Source organism: Colius striatus, chromosome 2 (assembly GCF_028858725.1).
Source record: "Colius striatus isolate bColStr4 chromosome 2, bColStr4.1.hap1, whole genome shotgun sequence".
NCBI lineage: Eukaryota > Metazoa > Chordata > Aves > Coliiformes > Coliidae > Colius > Colius striatus.
The window spans coordinates 89,304,739-89,323,066 of record NC_084760.1 but is presented as its reverse complement, the minus strand read 5'-3'; the positions used below and the strand labels follow the sequence as shown (position 1 = coordinate 89,323,066).

The 18,328-nt window shown below is 36.0% G+C and overlaps 1 protein-coding gene across 1 annotated transcript in view; it reads left to right on the top strand.

Annotated features, from left to right (window-relative positions):
- Positions 1-18,328, top strand: part of USH2A (usherin) — a 392,303-nt gene that overhangs the window by 180,775 nt on the left and 193,200 nt on the right. The window lies entirely within an intron of this gene.

Here is an 18,328-nt window from a genome sequence, read left to right as displayed (position 1 = left end):
TACTTATTTAAAAGAGAAGTCTAGTGGATCAGACTGTGTGGCCTGATGCAGTACAGCACGAGAGCCACTCTTGCCTGACATTCTGAACATGGCACGGAGATCAGTCTGTTTATTTTGGATAGATTTTATTTAGCTGCCAGTTTCTCACTCTGCCTGAGGGAGAAGAGATGATGTGAGCCAGCAGGCTCTGATTTGGATCACTGGAAATCGTAGTCATTCTGAATCAGATTTATTCAAGATCTTGCTTAGATCTGCATATATCTTCAGTTTGACCCGGTTTTGCTTTCTTTCAGAGTCCAAGATTTTCTTCTTTGTAGGTTAGAGGTAAAAGAGATGTAATCTAATTATTCTTTTTTCTTCCCCCAAGGGTTATGGTTTTACAGTGAAACATTGCAGTTTTTAACTTTCTAGTGTTACATAAATCTCTTTTCTACCTGTTTGACTTTTCCTTTATTATGATCCTTTTCGTTTCAGTATTTATACCAGACATGTTAATGTCTTATTGCCTCAACATAATATGTTATTAAGTCTAAATAGAAAGAGAAAGTTCATTGTTTCTGATATGTTTCCTATTCATTCACAAAAATGATTTTCCTAATTTAATAACTAAGTTCCTGAGCAGTAGCCTATACCAGAAGGTGATAGACTGTCTCTGTTTTCTGAAGTGCTCTAGCTATTGAATTATTTTTTTTTAAATTATTTTTTTTTTTAGGAAGGCGTTAATTCTGTCTAAAAATTAGTACTTTGCTTACTATCACTTCAAATAATGGAAAGTGCAATCCATTAGGCCTATATTAATAAACTTATAACTGGAGAAGGGATATGTTTTCTCATCACTATAATGACAAATATACTTTTAACTAAGTTTCTTAGTTTTCTGCTTTCCATCTTTATGCATTTGCCTTGTGAGGTACTACTTCTTCATGCAACCCGCATGCTATTTCACATAGAATGATAGAATCACAGAATGGTAGGGGTTGGAAGGGACCTTTATAGATCATCTAGTCCAACACCCCTGCTCAAGCAGGTTCACCTAGATCAGGTCACACAGGAACGCATCCAGGCGGGTTTGAAAACCTTCAGAGAAGGAGACTTCACACCCTCCCTGGGCAGCCTGTGCCAGGGCTCCTTCACCCTCACAGTGAAATAGTTTTTATTTATATTTAAGTGGAACCTTTTGTGTTCCAGCTAAATTCCTGAATTCCAGTGAATGCCTAATGTCTCCAATCTGTAGGGACAAGCTGAGATGAAATACTCAGTCTGGGATTCCGTATCAAATTCAGGTTGTGTGTGTATACATGTCTGTGTATTTGTGCTTTCAGTTCCTTTATGTGAATTGCACAAGCTCATGTAACCAACAGCTGTAGCTCAGGGAAGCAATAGCAATTTCTCTTTTTTTTACATTAGTCTCAAAAATTTTCCCAGCTCAGATGAAAGAGAAAACGGGATGGGTTTTATAATGATAAGTATTAGACTGCAGTGGTTTGAGGTGGTGGGGCCATACCACTAAGAGAAAGGTAGTCTAATAATTGAAGAAAGGTACAGTATAAGCAGACTCAGTAATGATCAGATGTGATCAAAGTGCTACATTTTATTTTGGTAGAAGCCTTATTGTGAAAAAAATTTAGAAAAAATATTAGAGTGAAATATTCCTCCATTCTGAAATGTTGAATGTTTGATGGTTGAAGAAAAGGTGTTCATTGAGGATGCATGTCTGCATTTTCTGCAGCTCCAGATACTTGACAATGTTAACAAATTCTGTTAGTATATTTTCCTAGCAGAATCTAATGGTTCCCATCATGAATCTTTAAAAGGAAGATATTCTTATGAAGACTCAGCTGTTTCAAGTTGGCAGAGAAAAATAAGTTTCAAAGAAGCATTTTCAGTTTTTCAGGAAAGATATTGTCAGCTATGTTACAAGGGCAGATCCTCAGCTGACTTAAATGAGTATAAAGTTGTCCTAAATGACATGCCTAAGGGTTTAAAAAACTGTATACAGTCTGCTTTATACTAGGTTTCTGGGCAAAATATTAAGGAGAACCCTGGAAGAGGTGAGAAAGAGCTGTCTTCACAATTTTGTCTAAAAAATGAAGTTTTGGTTTATTCAAATTATTTGACCTGAGTGTGGAAAGGCTGATCCTACAAAAGCAGGATAAAATGGGAGCCTTGTTTTTCTGTGAGGAAGAGGCAGATGTTTGACATCTGTGCAAACAGGGCTTATCATATCTGAATTTTAAAAATGAGATTCTCAAATTAGTACCTGTATTTTTCTGATGTTGTTATAAATCCATGATACTTACAGAACACACCATGCACAGCCATGAACAACTATTAACGTTTTAGTGAAAAGTGAAGCAATTTGAACAAGCTGCAGTATTGTATGTAGACAATACTTGAGCAATAATATGTATCACTACAAGAAGCTGAATCACTGAAAACAACATACTTAGGTTTAATATGTAGTCCTCATGTATTTTTCATACAGCTTTTAGCTATAGCCATGTTTAAAACTCTCGAATTTCCAACCCTAAGCACTTACCTACCTTTGTTTTAGGCGCTGCTCAAGGATGACATTCAGCTTTTGCCTTAAAGGACAGAAAATAGAAAAATTCTGTAGTCCTCTGGTATGAGTTTGTTTCCCATCTTCCAGGTTGCGGTGAAATAGATATAAATACCAAATGAACTCAGTTTAGTCTTTCACTAGAGTGTCTTGGAAAGAGCAGTTTGCTATTCAGTACCGTGTTAGTGCTAGTTTTATGTGTATTATAACTCTGAATGTTACAATCCCTCAATTTTGGCAAAGAAGAGACTTAACTATTTTGAGCAATGACAAGTTAGTCTTCACCAAAAGTTGGAATCGCTTATCTGAAATGTCTTGCATGTGTCTCAATGACATATGCCTTGATGTCACTTCCTTGTTTTAGAGTCTTGCAATACCTTGCTACAGTTCCAAGCCCACCCCTTATATTTGGGTTAGCAACATCCCCAGCTAATGAGGTGCATTGGAAACAATATGTTTTTCCCAGATGGCATGTAAAGAACACCTGCCACTTCAGGCTTTATTCTGGCCTGAGTATGCATTTAAGTAAATATACATTGGTGCACCTAGCACTAGAGGGCAGAGTACACCAGTCTTAAAGGAAAACCTACCTTCCTCTAAAAGTTGTAGGTGTATAAGAAAGCACATTTGATACACCTGAATTGGCAACACTGACATTGCCAGTGACCAGTACTATCGTACTTAATTCTGCAGAGCCAGAATGCAGATTCAGCAGGCACAAAACCAAAGGGCAAATGGGCCGTCTGAGTCTGGCATTCCTATATTTCAGCTTCAGACAGAAAGATCTGGCATACTCATTGGATTTAATAATACAGATCTGAGGAATTTAGAAGGGGAGTGGGGTGCGGTAAGGGTAAAAGCATTATGTTTATTTGTAGCAGCTCTGTTGTATCATTTTCTATTGCAGTGCATTAGTGCAGTGTTAAATAAAATCTGCTTATTTAAAATCCTTTTAAATAGTGTTTAAATATTTCCTGCTGATACAATCTGCTAAAGTAGTTATCCTTGCTGCAGATTTCAGTTAACCTTGTCGCAGATATTAAGCCTGAAGCTACACAGACTTTTAGGGGACCTTGATTATAGAGCAAAACCTAATGGTGTCATTATAAAAACCACAGCTGGACAAGCTTCTGGAGTCCTTGTCCTTTGATCAGATTTGGGTAACACAGCAAGCCAGGAGAGAGCTCACGCTAACCCTGTTGGAATTGCTGAACCTCTCAGGTTGCTTGAGTATCACTTTCTAAAAATTAAAATGCAACACAAATTATAAAATGAAAGTGATTGATACCTCCCAATCTTCTGTATGTACCAACTCAAAGTGGAGCAAATAGCTTCTCCAGAGCTAATAGCTGTAGAACAAGGAGAGTCCTTTTTTCTCCTTTCCCCTCTGGCAGCCTTGGAAATATTTGCCTCTGCTTTTCAAACAAAGAGAAGAAAAACATTGATTTCCAGGCTTGTTTAAATTCCATGACTAGAATGAAAAGCATTAAAAAAATGTAAAAGTCCCAGATTATTTTGTCCTGTGACCTTACTTATGTAGGCTTCTAGTTCTTTATTTTCTCTTTCACAGATATCTAGATTGGTCAACGGACTTACAGATGCTGAGATATCTTCAGAAGACACAGTGTGTACTGAAAAGGGCAGGTTTAAATCAAGTGTTCTTTTAGTTCAATTTGTAAAATTTAAATACAGTCTTTTTTTCATGCTTTCTTTTTTTTTTTTTTCTTTTTCCAGCAGAACTTAATATCCACACATTATTGTCTTGGAATCATTCTACATTGTCACATTTCCAGGTCTTCTTCACTGCCCTTAGATAGCAGCAAATTCTTATTTTGCAGCTTTCTGAGGTTGAATCTTATCTAGGTGAACCTCTCCTGGGCAAACTAGCCCAATCTTGTGCTTCTTGTCTACCTTCATCTGGATTTCTGGAAGGCATAATCTGTTTCTCTGCATTTTGTCTTTCATTATCGGGAACTTCCTACAGGACCCTATCAAATGATATAGTTTCTCTTTGTGAGCAGCTGCCAGGTGTTGACCACTGTATGCTATGAAATATTGAGAGATCTTAGATTTATAAGAACACAAATATACTTTCTTGGCTATTTTGTGCTCATAACCTGAAATATTTTTTGTGGAATCTTATTTTCAGCAGTATGTCTGGTAATTGTAATTTGTCTGAAGCGAGTAAGGCAAAGTGATAGGTTTTGTTCTGGTTTTAATTTTGCTAATAAAACAGACACGTGACCTTACAGTTTAAGGCAAGATTTCATTCAATCACACTTTTGTAAGTGCTTTAGCAAACAACAGTAATTGTGGAAAGTTTTAGATTCAATGTATAAAATTGTGAATTAATAGATAAAGTATTGTCACTTTCCTGCGATTTTTTTTCCCAGTAAAATTTTTAAATACTTGGTAAATTGTTTATTATTAATTCCAAGTAATGCAGAACTCATGAAAATAAAGATTTAGCACCTCCTGCACAGATGGACTAAGACCAAACCTATTGCTTCTGTTTCAATCTCTTGATATCCATTCATGGTATATACCTCACATAGCTCCAACTAAATAGGCTTGGAAAAAGTGAGGCAGCCTTCTTGGTATTGCAAGCTGCATAATTCTTATGCCCTGGAAAACACACTCGTGTTTCTCCTTACTTATTTAGGAGCATTTGGTCTCCTGAAGTGCCAAACACTTGATGTATATTTAATTTTACACAGATCTTTTCTTTCATGCTGCTATTACAAATTGTGTTGGTTTATCAGCTGTGATAATTGTTCTCACACAGCCATACATGCGTTTCTGTTTGACTTGCCCTAGACACAGTCTCTTTTCTCTGTACCTGATATGTCCCTTTGCCCCAGCCTTCTTTTAACACCAGTGGAATATTAATAAAGAGTGACAGTCTGCAGCCAAGTAACTTCTGGAGGATTCCCAAACAAGGTTTCCCCTTTTCCTTGGTTTTACTGCATGCATGGCCATCAGAGAATTGAGTCATTAACTGTGGCTTAAGTATTTCCAGCATTTTATTTTTTGAAAAACCCACAAATTACAGTGAAGCAAATTCACAAAAAGGAAAATCTTTGGTGTTTACATATGTTTCAGACTTATTATTTCAATAAATCTGAGCAACTTTCTTACAGTTATAATTTCTAAAATGCTTCACCAATTAACGTGTTTTTCTGTTACTGGAAGTCCAGACCTTCCTGAGCAGACCTTCCTTTTATCTTTCATAAGTCTTATTTTGTGTGTGAACAATACAAGCCTGAATGTTGCAAGGCCATGAAATAGTTGGATGTGTTTGATTTTAAAAATATTTGATGGTTTGAATGATTGGAGGAAGATTCCTGTATTATAAAAATCTCTCTATCCTTCTAAGTTATGTGAAAACATATGCAAGGCATAAATCATGTCACGAAAACATGAAAGACATTCTAGGATACTTCCTTGCCTGTTAAATCTCTGCCAGAAATCTAACCTAGGTTTCTACATGGATTGCCTAAATTGTTTACAAAAAGCTAAATAACCTTTTAGTCAGTACTGAATTCCATCATGCCATCACTAGTCTTCCATGAAATATAGTATTTTTATTACATTCTTTTTCTGATTGAAGCATTCTACATAAATTTTAGTTGAACTTTGAAAGCTGCTGAGAGGTTTCTTTTTTTTTTTTTCTATGCCATAGTTTTTATTGTATAAATAGTGACACAATAAAGTGAAGTGTTACAGGAAATCAACTAGTGTATGGGAAAAAACCCATCAGATTAGTGTGCTTTAAGTAAGGCTTAGATTCATGGTCTTAAGATGTATGGAAAGGAGGATGATAAACATCATTTGTTTCTGTGCTGGCTACTTTGGATTTACCACGTTCCTTTATTACAAAAGCACATGTTACAAAGGATATGTAAGTGGTGAAAATTTCCACAGACTAGTCTAGGAGAAATGTAGAAAATGAAATTATCCATAGTGGAAAGTAACCCATGTTGGTACAATATGTCAATAGTTTTCTTTTGAAAGTTGAATTCATACTGACTTCAGATTTGAAGCTGTTTACAGTCACTTAATTTTGGTAGGAATTTTTGTGTTGTTAGTAATTTTCTGATCAAGTAATAATAATTTAATCCAATCCAATTGACAAGAATGTTCACATGTTCTCATGAACTGATGCCCTAGCCTTTTCATCAGCTCAAGGATAAGAATGTTGTCCTACATATCAAAATAATTACAGTGCCTTGTGCTATTCTAAAAAAAATAGGGTAAAAGTATAATTTTCACTTCAACTAAAGTGTTTTGAATTTTTGAAATAGGACTCTTGGGATTTAATATCATTGTTGCAATGTCACGTAACATTTTTTAAACTGTTAAATTGTACTGGGAATTAAAATACATGCATAACTGAAGTCTTTCTTCTAAGTTTACAAGCAGATATAAAGTACACAGAAAGCTAGTCAAGGAAAACTCAATATAAAGTAAGGTACATTGAAGAAATAAAACCATTAAATAGATGCTACCAGAAAAAGGAAGATCCTGGGAACTAAATAGTGTAAATTCAAAACAGTTGAGAGAAATTACAAGGTGACTCCTTCCACCAAAGAGTCTGTCCCTAGTGATGTCGCTTTGGGAGGTAAGTGAATCAGCACTGTAGTGCTCCATCCAGAGAACCAAACATATTAATGCAACTAGATTAAAATCATGCCTTGTTCCTACACCTTATCACCAGGTAACAGAGTGCTTCTTAAAAGCAGAACTGCTGTGGGTTGAAATCTATAGGCTCTGCAAAATCTGTGACACTTGTGTGCTATCATATAAATTATGGTCACAGCAGGTATTAGTTCACAGGTTTCACCAAAGAAGCTGAGGGCATGAATGGGCATAGAGATTAGTCTACTCCTCCAGGAGATTCAACTATAGAAGCAATATGTCACATTAACTGTGAAACACAAGGAACTTTGGGTTGCAAGTTCTGCATTCTCTTTTAGGTAGAGCACTTCCATTTGCCCTGGCACCTTCTGAAAGCACTGCCATTTAACATCTGCCTCTTACAGTATCACAAGAAAATTCAGAAAGATGACACCAACACTTTAACATAAAGTAGATACATTGGAAGCAATGTGGACTTATAGTGTCTATTGTTTTTCTGCAAGAAGGAAAAAGTAATGATTACAAAGTCTGAATAGTGTAGCTGGAAAAAAAAATTGTGAAGCAGTGGGACTGAAAAATATACTGTTCTACATACACAAGATTGGAGGTGGGAGAGGGTTGGAGTGAATTGCGAAAGCCTCGTAAGGGTTTGCCACTTGTGAATTATGCATTTCACTCTCACTAGTAGGCGTAAATGCATAATTCTAATCTGTTCTTATTACTTATTTATAACATGCAATAGAATGTAAATTCTGTGCCTCCTTTGTAGAAGCTTAACATGCCAGTTGAGGTATGCAGAGATTTCAAGGAGCCTACATAGACAACTTTTTGGCATAGCACACCATTGCCAATTAAAGGACGTAAACTTCAAACAATAAATTAAACTAGCTCTCCCCCCTCCATGTGCAGGAGGAATATAGACAGGATGTAAGACTAAGGGAGAGAATCAACAGATAATAAGAAGACCATTCATCTTGAAATAAACTACTCTGAATTATTATTATTTATAAGAGTTACTGTTATTAATAAGGTACATGTGGGATAGAGAAACAGACTGATTTATGAGATTGGAGACAGATGCATTCTCTTTCTTTTATATTGCTGGCAATGATCGATTTGTATTTTTCCCTGATGATGGTTTATGCCATTATAACTGTTTGGTGGCTCCTTACTATTGAGTTATGGTTGCAAAGCACTTCACAAATGAAAACAAGTCTCTGAACATTATATCCTAATCTGCACATCCTATAGATATGCCATAATATAGAGCATCTGACTGTGCCACCTTTGATCTGTGTACCCACAAACATGATTTATTCCGGTACTCCCAGTTTAATGCATCAGATTGTGGCAGTTATGTTATCTGATGGCATGACTGACACTACATGACATAACTGGGTAGTGCAACATGTCAAGTTGAAAAAAAAATTTGGGGTTTTCAGGACTTTTTTTTTTCTTTTTGGTATGTGTGTTTTGAAGATAGATATAAAGGAAAAAAAAAAGGAATAAAAAAAAAGGAAAAAGAAATTCCAATAGTTTTTCCCAACTCTATGTTGACTATATTAATGACTGAAGAGCTGGGACTGACTTTGGTAAGGACAGAGGAGAGCAAGTAGAACTACAGTATATTTTTATTATGCTTCTAATTCTGTGGCCTGATGCAAACTAGTTCAGCTTTTGTAGTCTTGAAACAGATTTAACTTGCTATAAATTGTCTTGTTTAGGAACGATGCTCAGAAGCTGAATCCTCCCACTGTCTTTGTTCCAGCACTACAGTAATGTTTTAGCAAAACTCTTTATTCTCTGACTATAATTCAGATATACAGAGCTGTTCTGGTCCTGGGAAGATGATAGTATCTCTTCTACAGAAACTCTTAAATCACATGTTGCCTTGCCTGGATGGTAAGAGTTGTTCTCTAATCATCTTGCATGCCTGGTACAAAATGGTACACATACAAAATGGTGGAACAAGCCACCTGTTTAACATGTAGTGGGTGTAAAACGGGTGTAAAATCCTTCTATAGCTAAATAAAGCTCATAAGTTATAAACCACTAGTCTTTAACCTCTAGTTGATAGCAGTTCAAACACCCATTGTCATGATTTTCTTGTTTAGATTGCAATATCTTGTCGGAATGTGCTGTTTCAAGTTTCTGCTTGCTTGATGAATTTTATTCATTGATTGTTTTGTTGATCAAAATAACAGTTTTGGGGTTAAAATTATCTTTTGTGATTTATTGTGCATAGTAAATTTTAATAAGCAAAAATCTACTAATAAGATCGATTTTTTTTTTTTTAAGAAAATATTTCTTTTGGAAATTAATTTCTTTCCTCCCACCCCTATTTTTCTTTGCTTAGTCAGAAAAAAAAAAAGTTAAATACAGTTTTGAAGAATTATAAATTGTCTGAGATACAGACAAAGAAGCACAGAAATCTTGCAGGACAAATCTGTTCTACAGATTTACAAATATTAGTGATGTTGATAAAAATAATTTTGGAATACACTATAGATATTTAATGTTTCTTCCCTAGAATTTTGTTTATAAAGATAAATCGGAATCTTCTGATCAACGGTTCTATGATTTTAGGTGCAATGAGTATCTCTGAGGATTCCACTTTCTAAATTTTTGTCCTTTTTCCCCCCGTATTATTGAAAGGCAGTTCATGGGATCTCAGGGTTCTAATTGTTTTTCTATGTAGCACTTACTATTTTATATACCTGTATGGTGTGTCACCATCTTTGTTTCCATTTATCAGATTGTTTCTTCAGCCTCTCTTCCTAAAAGAGTGATTGTAATCCTGTGCATTCTCACTACTCTTTTCCAGATAGACTTTATTTCTGCACTCTGTAATATACGTTATTCCAGATGAGACTGCACCATTGATTTATATAAAATGGGTTAGTAATAGTTGCTATATTACTTACCATATATTCATATATAACTGAATATCTTACTGGCTTCTCTTACCACAGCTGTACATTTGTATGTGTTCTTCAGTGAGTTGTAAAAGTGGCAGTCAGCCGCTTGACCTGATACAATGAAGTCAACACCAAATGTGAGATGGATCTGAATTTTGTTGTCTCCCATTGCAGCAAGATTGGAACCACTTGGAAATGCTGGGTGTACTTGTGCTAGTGAGCCAAGGGGTTCTTGGTCATACTATTATGATCCAGAGTACTTCCAGTTTTATAGTATATGGTATCTGAGATTTACAGCATAGTTGCCTAGTGCAAATGTATTTTCTAGTTGAACATAAAGCTGAAGTAATGCAGAGGTGAAGTGTTCAAAACCCTTTTTTTAATTTTATTTTTTCAGTTTTTGGGGCCTGACTGAGAGATCATGGTTCTTGTGATGCACACTAACAACTCCCCTCTATTTAAGCTGAAAGCAATACAGTGACTGGAAGCATTCATGAATGGAAATTTTCATTTAAATCTAAAATAGGGCTGCGTCATGCCATGTGGTGTGCAAAGAAATGACAAAGAGAGAAGTAAAACTAAGATAGTGGTATTGGTATGACCACAATTACTTATCTTCATATGCCTAGTAAAAATTAACGTACTTGGTCCTTTTTCTGCTTTCGCTCCCTCTGACCTTCAAACTCATCTTATTTGTCCAATTGTTACAATTGAAGTAAACTAGAAAGACAATGAATAATTTTAATTCTAGCAAACAAAGATGTAACTTGGAAGTTCATTAGGTTTGTTTAATGCTGGATGTTTGCATTGGCTGGCTATGTGTTGTTTTGGCAGCAAGGGAAGCCTTTAGAAAAACTCTCCAAACACCTCTATATTTTTCTGACAGCAACTAATGATGATAGTCCAGGGGAATAGTTTAGGGATATTAAGGGAAGGAGGGTTCCAAGGAGCTTCACGCATGCACTGTGATTCTTCTGTGGTCAGTGACATGAGATGTCTTCAGTCACACCAAAGAAGCAGGTAGATTAATTGGTAGTAAAATATTAAGAGAAGTTTACATGTCCTTCTCTGATATTTCCCTTCAGCTTTTTCTAAACAATGTGGTATGCGACATTCCACATGACTTGAGTTTTCTTCAACTGAGCACCAATAGATTTTCAAGCTAGTGTGTCCTAAGTGGATGGCAAGAACAGCCTGGAAAATTTGATTAGAGTAACTATCTCAAGGACGTGGCTTAAAAATGAGACTGGAATCCTTGTATTCCAAGCTTTGCAATGTGAAAGGAATAATATGCCTGTTTAATTGCAGATGTGTACCGTGCTAAGGTAAGGTTAAAACTAACAGGTTTACCAAAAAAACCCCAAAACCACCAAAGAAAAAAAACCCACAATAATAATCAGGAATGCATGCTAATGTGGCCTTGTGAATTGGCCAGGATGGAACATAACATTTGAGGGATGAGTTTTCCGTGCAACAGTTAAGGATTGTAAGAACATAACCAAGAGACACTCTTTCTAAATACAAAACCAAATATACTTTATAATCTTTGATGCTAAAACATAAGTCTATTTAAAAACATTAAAGTACTTTGGAGCTACTTCTTTTCCAAAGTGCTTGTAATACCTTCATTAATTGTTTCTAATCATTACAAACTGAAATTATTAACAATAGCTTTGTTTCACATTCCTGCCAAAGGATTTTTCTTCTTGAATATAACTTTTTTACACAGTCTAACATGTGACTGTTACGGTTTTAGTGCTCTCATAGGATACATGGTTTTGTGCCTTGCTCTTTAATTCCTCAGATGGGGCATGGAAATTTTACCTTTCTTGAACTCTTCTGAAACATATAAATATCAAATGGAATGAGGATGTACTTTGTAGTTAATTTGGAAAACCAGGAATGTTTACTGTTGAGAAAGTAGCTTCTAAAGCCCATCAGCATTTGTTGGACAGCTAGAAGCAAAGTTGTTTCATCCATATGCCATTGTGTCAAAGTCTTTCCTGTTTGGAAAGCAGAACAACAGCTTATGGTGCTTCCTGAAAATAATTATTTGTGACCCTGAATTTGTCTCTGCTTTTTGCTCTTATTTTTAGTGGCTTCATGTAATTATTTTAGTTTTGATTATTAATTAATATTCAACAGAATTTGCTGCCATCTTGGAAGATGGCTGTATTCTTCAACTAATGGACCAGTTCCAAATGAGAAATGTCCTTCATTGACAGTTTATACAATTATATACATGAACACATTGTTTTCTTAGGTTTGGTTGAATTAGTGTAATATCTTCTCAGAGAAGACTGTATATTAGTGATGGTTCTTCGAGAATTATTATAACTATATGATTGGTATTTTTAGATACAGAAAAAAGCAGGATATACTGTACTAAAAGTTAAATATGAATTGTTACTTACTTTCATAAAATTGTGGAAGGGAAAGAACTGCTAAAGATGTCTGATGGAGCAAACCTGGTAATATGATCTTGGAACTTAGATTTTTTGGGAGTTTTTTGGTAGTGCATAAAAATCAGGTGGGGACATCATTGTATTTGTTGATGAAGATTCATGGTTTAAAGCATTTACCTCTTAATTAAATATTAAGTTACTCTTAGTTAATTTAACAAACTATGAGAAAGAAGATGAGAAGACAGAATCAGGATGTGAGTAATAAGTTAAGTCAGTCATACCGCCTACCTACATAAACAATGTGGTTATTGGAATTCTTTGGAAGTTTTTCATCTTCATATTCTCTCAGCAGGTTTTCTTTGTTGTGCTACTAACAATCCCTTGCTACAGTGCTGCAGTATTATTTTCCTTTGAATATAGCAATGGGATAGCTATTGTCCCAATTATTTTCCTGAGAGAAACTATGTGGGGTTTCTTACATAAGTCATGTTTCAACTGACTGCTCACCAAGACAGGATATTGCCATTTGTGGTCCTTACAATAGCTGCCTGAAACCAGGGAGAGTGGGAGAGGAAAAGAAAGAAAAGCTGTATGACTCTCTTCCTGTAAACCTGAATACAGAATGCTACCATGTCATGGGCAAATCAAAACACTGTTGACATAACCACCGTGTTATTTTTGAACTGTGATGTACTCAGACATCTTTATGGTAAAGCTCATAAGCTCGTGTGTTGAGTCAAATTCTTCCATCTCTAATTTTGCAATTTTATTTCATTTTTACTCTGCTATGTGTTCTAGCACTGTAATGTTGCGTATTATCTTTCAATGACTACCCATTAAATTTCATTAAAGCAAAGTGAGTGTTCCTATTGACCATGCAAACATGATCATTCTTTATTCTTTCTGTCTCATGCATTGATTGTGCTATCAGGACTTATGCTGGTGGTTATTAGAAACTGGATATATACCAACCACTATAGTTAGATTTACCATGATATTTAAGATCTTTGCCTTGGTTAGTGTGGGAAGTTCCACATATACCACATATATAATAGATGTAGTGGTATGCAAATGTCAATTTTAATGATAGCCACTATAGTTAGCAATTCTCTTGCTGTCATGAGTTAGAAAAGAATTTAGTTTGTTTGTATTGCATCTGAGGTCAAAGAGATGAAAAGGCAGGCTGATTTCTTCTGTCTCTGTCATTCTCACTTCCTCCAGCCTTTTTCTTTGGTTAAAGCAAGTAATGGGGTTTTATCTTGGCATAACCACATGGATTTGTGGGATTTTATTTGAGTTTTCTTCTTTTCTGTTTTTGACATGAAAGATACAAAATTATTTTTCTTGCTAACCTGCTACATTAATAGAATGATTTGGGGGAATCCTGTACCCCTCAAAAGGTCCCTTTTCTTTGTCTTTTGGTACTCTTTGCCCCCTGAGTCCATAAACAAGTACAAGACCAAATCCCGAGTTTAGATTTTTTTCAGTAAACCTCTATAATTTTTAAGTTTAATTTTGTTTTGATAAGAAGTAATTTAAGAGAGTAGTTGTTGGAAAATTGCAATAAGAAACATTTGCAGTAACACAGGGGATTGGAATTGTAGAACATACAGAAATATAAGATGATCAAGCAAATGTGTAAGAAAAAAATCAGTTAGTGCTGTAAGTTAAAAAATAAAAGAATTGCCTGCTTTTTGAGTTCATTTTGTAAATTGAGATCAATGAAATTCTTCCATCAGCAGCATGAAATCAATTGCAAAATAACATGTAATTCATGCCTTATGTTGTAAATCATAGTTTGTGTGATGTTAATCACCGAATGTTCCATGCACTGGGGTGCATTGTCTTGTAATGTGTTTCTAGGTAATGTTTGTAGATCCATTTCTAATGTGTTTGAAAATGATCTGTTTTTCATGTCCGCAATTGCCTACATTTGATCTTATGCAAATCATGCAATCAAGCAAAGGGAAAAAAGGTGTTGTTGCTAGAGGACCTTGACAAACAGTGGCTTTATAGTTTTAAGAACCCTTTCACTCCTCATTCAGATTCATATTTATTTCTATAGTTGTTTGAATCCATTGATCCATAATCAACACTTTGAACTTTAAATAGGAAAATATCCATCAAATCAAATTGTGACAAATAATTGCATCAATTATGATGTAAAATGATTCTTATTATTCAGTTTGTCTGTTTCTGGTTCTAGAAATATAGTTAGAAATATGACCTATGCTATATTTGCAGGCTCATCCAAACTTTAATGAAGTCCATGGAGAGATTTTCATGGGCTGCAAAGCTTATGCTTTGAGTGACAGTTCTAAGTCTCTAACTTTTTTTTTTCTTCTGCTCCCACTAACATATTTTTTCTTTTTAGCCTTTATTCCACCTAAATCTTTCAGATTTCTTTGAAACTTTCTAACCCTGGATGTATTGCCCACCAAGTCCTTCTATCACTCCCCCTTCTAAACTTGGAGAGGCGAGAGAGTCAAGATAAGGGTTGGAGAAAAGACCTCCCCACACTCCTCCCTTTCTCCCCAGTTTCTACAGCACAGAGGAACAGGGAGTAGGAGTTACCGTCAGTTCATCACAGATGGACTTTGCTGCTGCTTCCTATCAAAACAAGAGCTCCTCACACTTCCCTTGGTACAGTGTGGGGTCTCTCCCATGGGAGATATTTTTCCACGAACTTCTCCAGCGTGGGTCGTTCTCGTGTGCTATAGTTCTTCATGAACTGCTACAATGTGGGTCTCATCCATGGGGGAAACAGCCCTTCAGGAATAGGCTGCTCCAGTGTGGGTCCGCTGTGGAGTCACACGTCCTGCCAGCTAACCTAGTCTGGCGTGGACTTCTCTCTCCATGTGTTTCTAGGTCCTGCCAGGAGCTAGGCTTCTCACAGCATCACAGTCTCCTTTGGGCATCTACCTGCTCAGATGTTGAGTCCTCCTTGGGCTGTGAGTGTATCTCTGCTCAGCAGTGGAACTCCATGGAATGCAGGAGGACAGCCGCCTCACCATATCCATCACCACAGATTGCAGGGGAATCTCTGCTCTAGTGCCTAGGTGCTTCCTCCTCTTCCTTCTCCACTGACCTTGGTGTCTGTGGACACATTCTCACATTCTCGCTTCCGGTCTGCTGCTGAGGTTTTTGTCTCTGCAGAGCGATGTCTTCCCCTTCTCCAAGATGTTAATCACAGAGGCGTTACCTCCATTGTTAATTGGCTTGCCCTTGGTCAGCAGCAGGTCCATCTCAGAGCTAACTGGCACTGGCCCTGTCAGATAAAGGGGAAGCTTCTAGCAGCTCTTGTTTTTTTGTTTTAAAGAATCCACTCTTGTAGACTCCTACCACCAAAAGCTGGCCACACAAACCCACTACACTTTCTGTGTTGTGTTTATTAATTGAAATACATTGACACTATTAAAGATGAGGAATCAAGATTTTCTTTGATTCTGGTGACATGTTGGGGATTTTTTCTATGTTTTATCTTTCTACTGTCTTTCTTTTTCTCCACCCTTCCCTCTCCTTCCCTCCCCTCTCAGTATGCTTATCAATTGATCTTAAAGGATCTTGCTGCTTTTATGTCCCACATTACCGTTCCTTGTTATTCCTGTTCTTTTAAACTTTGCACGTTTTCATGTTTTGTTTTTTTGCTTTTCCCATTGCAGGCACTAAGATACATGTAGTAAATTATAGTCACTTGTTTATATTTCCCTCCCTAAAAAACCAAACATTTTGTCGTCTTCCATTTTCTTCATCCTTGACAAAGTTCCTCCCTCTTCAAATTCAACTAGGTATTTCCAGAAACTTAAGCATGCAAATAGTCTCATCAGCTACAGGATGCACAAAATAAGGGTTTCTGCACAAGCTAATCTTTTTAGAAGAAGCAGTTCCTTGATTAGGAATTTTCCTTAAAGGAGAGAAAAATGTCCCTCTCCAACCATCATCCAAAATCTGTGTAAGGAGATGAGTGATCCACCATGAACAAATGCAAAAGGAGAAATCTACTTTTTCTTTTTCTCTTCTCCTTTCCCTTGTGTTATATTCACTCTGCTAACTGAAGGCCCCCACAATTCAGTTTCAACGTAGAGAAAAAAATGTGTATTCACTGTTTACAAGGGTATGAATTAAATACGTGCTATGGATCAATTCTACTTGTTCGTTTTAGGATTGCTAAAAGTAAAATCCTTCCAGTCACTTGTTTACCCACCCAGAACATGGAGTATCTAATACTTGACTCACAGACTTCTATCTCCATCTGTACTTTTATAGCTTCTCTGTTGGCAGCTGCAAGGAACAAGAGATCCAGGAAGGTGTACACTAATGAGGGCAATACAGTCGTTGCAGTATGTGCAGTTTACTTTCTCTGCTTGCTGAGCCAGCTTGAGCACCTGCTCTGGAGTGTGCTTTCCCCCCTCACTCACATAAGCACTGCTTAACCCTAGTAGAATCAGCCCCATTATGTTGATTAAACATGTCAGTGTGTTACAGGCATTCATTTGATGATTTTTTTTGTTTGTTTTTAGTTATGACATTTTTTTTTAACTCACACTTTGCCATGTGTTCCATAGAGCAATACCACTGAGTGATACTGCATTTTCATTAAAAAAACACTGGTTCATTCTTACACAGAGTGAAGTAAATCAGAAGGAATTCCATTCCTGCAGGGATTTGGGGACATTATATGATGGGAAAACTAATAAGAAAGGAGTTGAGTCTGCAACATTTCTGCTTTGTCATCCAGTTGTAATTTTTGAATTTGTGCTCACAGATATTTTTGTACAAAATGATAGTTTGATATTATTTGGCTCTGAGAACACTAGCATTTGTTCTGTCTTGCAAAATCCCAGAACTTCTCTGGCATACTAAAAGTATATATCTATAACACGTACATTTTGCTTGTATACTTTATACTGTTGCCAAAGCCTCAGTAAATTGCCTGTAAATTTCTTCTTAAAGGATTTGCTCATTAAAAACTGTGATTTGTATTTTAATAAAAAAGGAAAAATATTAGAAAATTATGTCTCTTATTCTTCTACTATAGTTTTTCTAGTAAACATTCCTTTATTAGTATAGGGAAGAATATATGAAGCTAAAGATCTTTTAGAATATTTATTCAGCAAAGTAGTATGTTTTATTCACCATTTTCTGCAGTAATTGAAACTCAATATAGCTTCATAATGATTAACCACTTAACAGTTTTGCTACAGCATTAGACAGATTGTCTTTGCTGAAATATATTTTGCAAATGCTTGACATTCATGCAGCTGAAGACAAACAGGCAAAGAGAGAACAGACCAGTACGAGTGGTGGCAACAATGAGCTTCCTTTGTGTTCATACTTAGTGAAGTCTGCATGGAGTGAATGATTGTATATACTGATATTTGACATTCATGTATCATACAGCCCATTAAAAAAAAAAAAAAGCTGGCTTCCTTAATGTACCTAAACGTGTTTTTCCATTAATTTGATTTGATTTAATCATCTTAAAGGTGTTTTTTTGCTACTGTAGCAAATTGATGTAGTATGTAGCACCAAAGAGGCTAACATCTTTATTTCCTTGGGGTGATGTGTGTTCTACTGTAAATATACTGTACAATGGGGTCATCTCAACAAATGTGTGCCCCGTAGACCTATTAGTAGTCAAAATTTGCAGTTATTTGCTATTAGACAACCAGTACCTATTCACTACTCTGGCAAAAATCTAAAACATTTAAGAGGTCCCTCTTCCTCTTGATTTTCTGAATCTCTACGCTCTGAAAGTTACAGAAAAACAAGTTAAAGTTAATATAAAAAGTAAATTCATATTCCTT